This window comes from Schistocerca serialis, chromosome 3, assembly GCF_023864345.2.
Source record: "Schistocerca serialis cubense isolate TAMUIC-IGC-003099 chromosome 3, iqSchSeri2.2, whole genome shotgun sequence".
Lineage (NCBI taxonomy): Eukaryota > Metazoa > Arthropoda > Insecta > Orthoptera > Acrididae > Schistocerca > Schistocerca serialis.
Window position 1 is genome coordinate 702,634,320 of NC_064640.1, and position 10,388 is coordinate 702,644,707.

Genomic DNA, 10,388 nt, shown 5'->3' on the forward strand with positions numbered 1-10,388 from the left:
AGCCGACTTCATGGACCCCCACTAAATTCGAGATATTGGTAAATGCAGCAAGTCACTTCATACCATTTCAACTGACGCGATTGCTGTTTCATTCACTTACAAAATGAAGGAAAATGCTTTCTCTTGCGCTTCCGGTACAACAGCTTTTCAGTTGGGCAGCTGATGGTGATCACGGACATTAACGTGCTGACGATTAAGATGCTCCAAGTTCAGAGAAGACGACTCACGAAGGTTCTGTCCGTAGACTGATTTCAGACCATTTCCAGAGATACTGCATTTGTGCTGAATTCTGTAACTAAATGAGATGGCTTAATGCCAGAGGTGACTAACTGCCGTTTACAATGTTCTGAGAAAGCTTTGCTCAAAGTCGAGAGTGCATTTAAAAAATTTAGGGAAAAGTGGGCAAAAATTGCTATAGCTTTTGGACCTTATAAAGTATCCAATGTCGTAGTCACAAATTGATCTTATGGTAATACACATAATTTTATTGCAAATAATTAATAATTGATATTCTTAGTCGTTTGCAGAACAATCATTATCCTCAGAAAAATTATTTGGGCAATACACAGACGTGAAGAGACCAACCAAAGAATTATACGAACACACAGACATGATCAGAAAATGCCGACTAATATTCTTTGGAAACATGCGTAGAATGAGCAATAACAAATTTAAAGAGATTTTTGATGTAAAAAACACTTCAATAAAAAAAATAGTTGGCTTGAAGATACAGAATAAGACCGAAAACAAGTAGGAATCAGTAGAGATATGATAAACGAATGACACAAATTCATAAACAAAATTATGAATGCGAAATTTGAGGTGAAAGATTGGGAGAGAACAGGGAAAATATGAAATGGACAAAATAAACAGGAATATTGTCAATGAATAAAGCGATCTTTGGAAACGAAAGGAGGAGGAAACAAGAAAAATTTGAATAATCATGTAGGCGGGCATGCTGAAAGCTAATGGCTCCGATTTGTTTATGTGAAAAGTCTTAAGGCTTCTTACATGAAGCAAACTTTATTAACATTCTACATCTTTATTCTTCGTGTGTCCATATTTATTTCTCAACATAGTCACCCTGGTAACGAACACATTTCTCCTAACGAGAGACCAGTTTACTGATGCCATCACTGTAGAACGTTTGACTTTGTTGACGGAGCCACATCCTCACCTCTGCTTTCACCGCTTCATCAATATCAAAGTGAAGTTCTCGAATGTGTTCTTCAAATTTTGGAAACAGCTGAAAACCGCATGGGGCTAAGACGTGAATATATGGAGGATGATCGATGACAGTAGGTCCAAGGCGTCGGATTGTTGCAGTTCGTGTATGGTCTGGCATTATCATTCTGAAGGAGAGGCTACTTCGTGTGTGGACAAACTCTTCGAATTCGAAACGGGATTATAGCTCGCTGTTTCTCACGCAACGACATAGTTACGTTACACACATCATGTTACGCACTACAGTTGGGAGCCCTCTAGCGGAGAAGGCTGCAATTGTGTAGACGTGAAGAATGAAGATGTAGAAAGTAAATAACGTTTGTTTTATTTAAAAAGGTTTAAGATTTTTCATATAAATAAATTTATAGTTACACTATTACTCTTAGTCACGCACTCGTAATATTTAAATTCAGACACGTCTTAAGCACAGAAATGTGCAATAATAATAAATGAAAAAAAGAAGCTAAATGGAAAGGATATACTCCTCATTTAGTTAGGATGAGTGTCTTGCTTGAAATGTGTGGCCTCTCGGTCTCTCTTGTCGGAACTAGTATATTTTAGTACGTTTCTCAGCAGCGTGTGCGCGATACCGTATTTCACGGAAGACAACGATGATGCATTTGTTACGGAAATGCGGAATTTGTTAATAATTGAAAGTGTCTTACACAAGTTAAACTGTTTTTACTTGCCGCTATCTTCTATGCGTAATTTTCTACATTCATGGTGTTACCGTTTGACAGGTGTGAGGCCTTGACCTGTCAGGAAACATCTCAAAATTTTTTCCGTGCAAATGTCCAGTCGATAATTTTCAAACAAGAAAATTATATTGCTAAAGGCGGAATATGAATTGATTTTTTCAGCCTCGTTGTGTATTCAACCATATACAGTGACTCTACGTCCTCATCTGTACACCGCATTCCACCGATTACTCCACCGCCGTCTTGTTCAATTCACGCGGTGGTCCGTGCGATGGACGGCTATGTCTCTGTATAAGACCAGCACACTCTAATGGCTACCGCGCGAGGTTTATGTAGCAGCAAGTACGTTGTGTTTCCCAGTGAGTAAGACTTGTAGCAAGAATTTACATTTCTACGAAGAGCAAAATTCAGTTGTCGTACTAACATGAATGATATATAAGTTTTCCTCACCAGCGTTCTGGTGAACAGTAATCCGTTTCTCAGTTGCCTGTACACGTTACTGTGTTTGACGAAACGGGGAGAAATGCACGACGTGTTAATGAGTGTAAGTATTCTACGCTGGTTAAACTGGAAGTTTCGTGTGAAACAGGGTAAGACAAGTTGCGAGGAAAAGAAAAAATTAAGATGTAATTTCTTTGTTTACCGTCGACTGACACTAAAGTCATTTCTTATGCCATAAGGTTGACCTAGTTCCTGCGGATTGTATTGTCTGTCTAGATTTCTCCCAATTACTCGCAGTAGGTAGACACCAATACAGGTCATAACGATAGCATTTTGCTAATTCAAACTACGTTGAGTAATTACACTCCTGGAAATGGAAAAAAGAACACATTGACACCGGTGTGTCAGACACACCGTACTTGCTCCGGACACTGCGAGAGGGCTGTACAAGCAATGATCACACGCACGGCACAGCGGACACACCAGGAACCGCGGTGTTGGCCGTCGAATGGCGCTAGCTGCGCAGCATTTGTGCACCGCCGCCGTCAGTGTCAGCCAGTTTGCCGTGGCATACGGAGCTCCATCGCAGTCTTTAACACTGGTAGCATGCCGCGACAGCGTGGACGTCAACCGTATGTGCAGTTGACGGACTTTGAGCGAGGGCGTATAGTGGGCATGCGGGAGGCCGGGTGGACGTACCGCCGAATTGCTCAACACGTGGGGCGTGAGGTCTCCACAGTACATCGATGTTGTCGCCAGTGGTCGGCGGAAGGTGCACGTGCCCGTCGACCTGGGACCGGACCGCATCGACGCACGGATGCACGCCAAGACCGTAGGATCCTACGCAGTGCCGTAGGGGACCGCACCGCCACTTCCCAGCAAATTAGGGACACTGTTGCTCCTGGGGTATCGGCGAGGACCATTCGCAACCGTCTCCATGAAGCTGGGCTACGGTCCCGCACACCGTTAGGCCGTCTTCCGCTCACGCCCCAACATCGTGCAGCCCGCCTCCAGTGGTGTCGCGACAGGCGTGAATGGAGGGACGAATGGAGACGTGTCGTCTTCAGCGATGAGAGTCGCTTCTGCCTTGGTGCCAATGATGGTCGTATGCGTGTTTGGCGCCGTGCAGGTGAGCGCCACAATCAGGACTGCATACGACCGAGGCACACAGGGCCAACACCCGGCATCATGGTGTGGGGAGCGATCTCCTACACTGGCCGTACACCAATGGTGATCGTCGAGGGGACACTGAATAGTGCACGGTACATCCAAACCGTCATCGAACCCATCGTTCTACCATTCCTAGACCGGCAAGGGAACTTGCTGCTCCAACAGGACAATGCACGTCCGCATGTATCCCGTGCCACCCAACGTGCTCTAGAAGGTGTAAGTCAACTACTCTGGCCAGCAAGATCTCCGGATCTGTCCCCCATTGAGCATGTTTGGGACTGGATGAAGCGTCGTTTCACGCGGTCTGCACGTCCAGCACGAACGCTGATCCAACTGAGGCGCCAGGTGGAAATGGCATGGCAAGCCGTTCCACAGGACTACATCCAGCATCTCTACGATCGTCTCCATGGGAGAATAGCAGCCTGCATTGCTGCGAAAGGTGGATATACACTGTACTAGTGCCGACATTGTGCATGCTCTGTTGCCTGTGTCTATGTGCCTGTGGTTCTGTCAGTGTGATCATGTGATGTATCTGACCCCAGAAATGTGTCAATAAAGTTTCCCCTTCCTAGGACAATGAATTCACGGTGTTCTTATTTCAATTTCCAGGAGTGTAGATTCTTCCGTTCGACCGTGATAGAAATGAGAGACAAGTTCACATTAGGCAGTAGACCTTAGCAGTGACCAAAGAACGCCTTGGATGGGAGAAAAAAGAGCGTATTGCTGCCAACCACAACATGATTAATTGCCGTTTCCCAGAAATACGGGCATCTGCCAAGTCTAATCACAGCAGTATCAAAGATAATATAATTTCACGAAGCACACACATACAACGTCGAGGTTTGCACTGCACGCCACCTCAACAGAGCATTTCTGTGTTGCGTATCCGTGTGTATAAAGGCCGAGGCAAACTTTTATTATGAAAATTAAAGCGTATGTAAGAGGCTCATTCTCGAGGGGACTGGAATTCCAGGTGAAAAGAAGAGAAAGAAGGAAAGAAATACAAGCAAAGCGGTAATGCTGGGCGCGGCCGTCGTGTAGCGCTACAGTAAAGTTCTGGCAAAACTCTCGACGGGCGACTGCGATGAGGCGCGTGCTGTATGTGCTATAAAGCTTCCAGCGGAGCAACTTCCGCACAAAGCAAGCGCGCTCCCACATTGTGATGCAGCGGCTCAGCCACCGTGTGCTGGCTTACTGCGAAAACTCTGCGTCGGCTGCTCGGCCACCAATACTCTCCAGCCATAATCTACACGACTGCAGTTCAGCTAATAACTAACCACAAAGAAATAAAACGGTCAACATTTGCGCCATTGTTTCTGTAAAATACTATTAAGCGAGAAGGTAGTTTCTGTATGGCAGATTAAGCCATTAAGCCAAGAAAAATGGCCTCTGTTACCCATTGTTAAAGATTTCAGTGGCTCAGAAAGGAGTTCAATATGCAGCATCAAAAATCTTTGATCATTTGCCCAATAACATAAAATGTCTGACAGATAGCAAAGCAAGCTTTAAATCTAACTCAAAATTGTTGCTCCCGGACAACTGTAATTTGACTAATTCCCCATCATTTTGATAAAAGAACCATTCAAATGATCTATTTATCATGATATAAGTAACTGCCTATTAATTATGTAACTAAGTAATCGCGGAATAGAAAATGAACCAAAACCGCTCAACAGCGGAGAGGCTCAGCAGGATATGGAACATGCCTATAAATGTATGCCACTATTTACCATCTATACGTATGTGTCTGAATACAAATGTATCTCTATGTATGGTTGTAATACCCAAATCTTATCTTTTATGGTTCAAATGGCTCTGAGCACTATGGGACTTAACTGCTGAGGTCATCAGTCGCCTAGAACTTAGAACTACTTAAACCTAACTAACCTAAGGACATCACACACATCCATGCCCGAGGCAGGATTCGAACCTTTTATATTCTCATGTTTAGTCTAGATGATAATTATAGACCTGCAAAAGTATTCAATTCTATATCCACGGTCTTCGAAGCAATTCTTACAGGACATCCAAAAGAACATGTTTTGTTACTTCAGAGACATAGTCATTGATATAGATTGAAGTAGGAATATCCCAAATACGTACCAACGGCGATTTAACAATTCTTACTCTGCTACTAGCACAGTTCTTACAGCGTACTATCTCTTTGTCTCCTGTGTTATCGTCTTTAGTATGCTGTGTATGTGAAAAACTGTTCTATGTCAGTCAGACAAGGATACGAATGAAACTAATTTAGACTCTGAATTGTCAAAAACAAACTGTAGTATAGCATTCCCAGTGTTGTGGTGGCTGTATGGGCACATTCCGAAAGCCATGATTAATAAAAATAAAAAAAATAAAAAAAGACTGTGGACAGGCAACTTTATTGGATGAGATGTCCGTCAGGTTCTAAAGAGTTTATGCGAAACAACTTCCTCCTGTCATAGCAGTAGTCTATCATGGTTCACTGAATCAACGAAGGGTATCTAGTAATTGGAAAGAAGCGAAGGTCATTCCAGTGTTCAAGAAGAGTCGTTGGACAGATGCGCAAAATTATAGGGCTGTATTGATGACGTTTATCTGTAGTAGAATTATGTAACATGTAATATGCTCACCCATTATGACGTTTTTGGAGAATGAAAATCTCTTCTGTAAAAACCAAGGTGGATTCCATAAACAGAGATCTAGCGAAACACAGTTCGTTCCTTTCGTTCACGAGACCCAGGGCGCGGTTGACAAAGGAGTTCAAGTTGATGCCGTGTTCTTCGACTTACAGAATGCATTCGATACAATTCCGACTGTCGTTTAGTGAACAAAATACGACTTTGCGGAGTATCGGACCAGATTTGTGACTGGATTCAGAACTTTCAAGGAAGTAGAACTCAATACGTTATCCTTATCGCAATAAAATAGACAGATGTAAAGGTAATTTCGGGAGTTCCCCAAGGGAGTGTTATAGGGCCGTTATTGTTGACAATTTATATTAATGATACAGTTGATAACGATGAAACATCAGTGAGGCTATTGGCGGACGATGAGGACGCAACGCCTGGGGTCTTAAGAGAAACAGATGAAGACCTACAGAGGATCGAAGATTGGGGCAGGGATTTGAAGTTAACCCTTAACATAAATAAATTTTACATATTGCGCATCTGTAGGTGCAGAGATCCACTACTGTTCCATTACAACACTGGCGACAAGTCACTGGAAGCAGTATAAACCGTAAATTATATGGAGTAAACATCCCAAGCGACCTAAAGTGCAATGACCACATAAAACAAGTTTTACGAAAAGCAGACACCAGGCTGAGATTCATTCGTAGAATGTTACGGAATTGTAAGCCAGTCAAGAAAGAAGTTGCTTGCAAATATTCATTCTACAGATTCAAACATATGGTTCATCAGCCTGAGGGATGTTGAAAATAAAACATACCAAACAACACTCTGGGTATACGTATTAATGAAGAGTGTCTCATGGCGGTAATACTTAATAAAAAGTTATTCGGGTTTCTAGCGGCGCCAAGTGATTAAAATTGCACGAGCTATCAGCCAAGCACTCCTTGGACATTGTTAGGTGGTATGACTGCCAGTGGGCTGCTGATACGTCCCTTATATACGCTACCTATCGGCTCTGACGTCACTGGTGCTCGCGGCATTGCCACACATAGGCATACGTTGACTCGGCGATCAACGTACCCACTTCAACCGCGCGATCGCTGGATTCCACACCGTGCTGAGCTACAGGCCACCGTCTCTATTTGGGGTGTTATCGGTGATTTTGATTTCAATAGCTTCTTTAATTACACAATCCCTTATCTGTTAGTGCGAGCCACGACGGATGCTTCGTCAAATTTTATCCAGTGTCCGTTTGCTAAAGCATGCCCAGCTAAAGCAGATTTCTCGACGCAGCGTAGGAGATAAAACTTCTCATGATCCTTCCGGCATTGTTCCACAGTGCGTGTTGTTTGTTCCACGTAAGACTGGCCACACATATAAGGTACGAGTATGTTGTAGACGCAGGTGTTCTGATACCTGCTGCGTCTTTAATTGGACTCAAAAATTGACGAATTTTTGTCAGAGACCTGAAGATAGATTTCATCTTGTATCTTTTGAGCAGACGGCTTATCTTGCCCTACGAGCAGCCACAGAACGGCAAGAAAGCAAGTTTCTCTTCCTGTTCCTCGTCGGTGGTCTTAGTATGACTCTTGCTTGAAATCACTTCATTTATTTGATAATCGTGATAGCCGTTGTTCCTTAAGACCTTGCATATATGGTTCTGCTCATAGGGCAGGATATCAGCGTCTGACATTATTTTTGTACGACGCATCAATGTTTTCAAAACAGTGCGCTTCTGTGGCTGGTGATTATGACTGATGGCAGGAAATTACAGATTTTTCTATAGACACTGCGGCATCCATTTCGTTTGCAGTGGACGAGGACGTTGAGGAAGGGCAATGCATTGTCTTTTTCTACTTCCTTGGTGCGCTGGATGTTATTGTTAATGCCGTTTAGGTGTTCAAAGAACGCGTCAAGTTTCTCACGTCCGCGATGGCAAATGACGGACGTATCGAAAGAAACAACTAGGCTTTAACGGCGCCGTGTCTAGGGAGATATCCTCAAAATTCTCCATAAAGAGGTTAGCAACAGTGGAGATAACGGTCTACCCATAGCAGCGCCGTCCGTCTGATCTAATACTGTTCAGAAAATGAGAAGACGTAAGAATGCGAGTAAATAACTCTATAACGTCACTTACAAAGAAATGGGATACTAGGTCCAAAGATTCTTTAATATGCACATTCGTAAACAGCGCCACCACATCAAAACTGACCATAATATCACCCTCTCTAAATCGAAGACAAAATTTGCTGAATTTTTAATATAATGTTCGCAGTGTCCCACATGTGCAGTAAGGAGATTGGTCAAGTACTTCGCCAGCTTGTATATTGGTGAACCAGTGGTGGATACGATGAGGCGTCCGCAGCTCGTGGTCGTGCGGTAGCGTTCTCGCTTCCCACGCCCGGGTTTCCGGGTTCGATTCCCGGCGGGGTCAGGGATTTTCTCTGCCTCGTGATGACTGGGTGTTGTGTGATGTCCTTAGGTTAGTTAGGTTTAAGTAGTTCTAAGTTCTAGGGAACTGATGACCATAGCTGTTAAGTCCCATAGTGCTCAGAGCCATTTGAACCATTTTGATACGATGAGGCGTCCCGTCCTTATGGATCTTAGGTAAAGCATAAGTTAGTAGATGGTTTAGGTGCCTGCGTGAGAGGATTCTTAGCCACACTGTCTTCCACCAAAGAGCGCTTGAGAACTTCAGATGTCTTTCTTATTCTTCTCGATGTTGGGTCGCGTGGGAGTTTCCGATATGTATCTTTGTCCAATAGCGCGCAGACCTTCGTTTCATAGTCCGCGTATTCTATAATTACGATTACATTCCCCATGTCAGCAGGAAGGACCACAATGCTCTCATCACTGCGTAGTACACGCAGCCATTGCGCTCAGCCCTGCTGGCTATATTGGGTGCTGCTAACTTCGTGTAACGATGAGCGGCGCATTTCGTCAAGAAGCCATTGAACTAAAAACCGCCGATAACACCCTACATAGAGACGGTGGCATGCAGCTGAGCACAGCGTGGGATCCAGCGATCGCGCGTTTGAAGCGGTCACATCGAACGCTGAGTCAACGTATGTGCATATATGCAGATGCTGTGAGCACCAGTGACGTGACAGCCGAAAGCTACTGTATATAAGAGGGGTACCAGCAGCCCTCATACCACATGACAATGACCAAGGAGTGCTTGGCCGAAAGTTGGTATAATTTTAATCACTTGACGCGGTTGAAAACCGAAAACATTTTATTCATTGTGGGTGTAATGGAAGTCTTTATTCAAAAGAAATCTCCAGAGGCCTGAGTACAACTATCCCTCTACTTCAAGAGCCACAGGAGTCACTGTTCCAGAATTCTTGCGGCTGTGACGTGAGCCAGTCCTCCACTGTGTCGTCAAGTTTGTCATCCGAGTTGAAGCACTTCTCTTTGAGATGTTGTTTTAACGGACCAGATGCATGGAAGTCGCAGGTCGACATGTCCGGACTGTATGTCTGATGCCCAAGTTGCTCCCACCTGAACTTCAACATTACACTCTGAGTGACCTTGGAGACGTGTGGATGCGCTTTATCGTGGTGAAAAATCACTCCGTCCGTGAGCAGCCAGGCCGTTTGGTCTTGGACTTTGGTAGGCTACGGAGTATGTCACAGTAGATGTCACTGTTAATGGCTTCTCCGTGATCGAGGAATTCGATGAGTATCGGACCTCTAACGTCGAAAAAGACGGTGAGTGTCATCTTGGCTTCTGAGGGTACAGCTTTGTACTTTTTATAGTCTCGTCCCTAGATGTCTCACTGCGTTATCCGAAAGCGGCATATACCAATTGCGGGCAGTTTGCGAACACTCCTTGTAGAAGAGAGAGAGAGAAAAGCCAACGAAGAGCGGCGCATTTCGTAAAGGAATCGTTTACTCGGCGGGAGAGCGTCACGGAGATGCTCAACAAACTCCAGTAGCAGACGCTACAAGAGAGACGTTGTGCATCACGGAGAAGCTTACTATGAAATTCCTAGAGAGTACGTTCTGGAAAGAGTTAGAAAAATATGTTAATTCCTGCCACATTCTTCTCGCGATGTAATCATGACAAGAAAGCCAGTCAAATTAGAAGTTGTAAGGAAATTGTCGACCGTCATCCTTCCTATACGCTATTCGCGAAAGGAACAAGTGTGTGTGTGTGTAGGGTGGGGAGGGGGGAGGTAATGATAGTTCTACGGGATATACCTTCCGCTACACATCGTAATGTGGAATGCCGAGTATACATG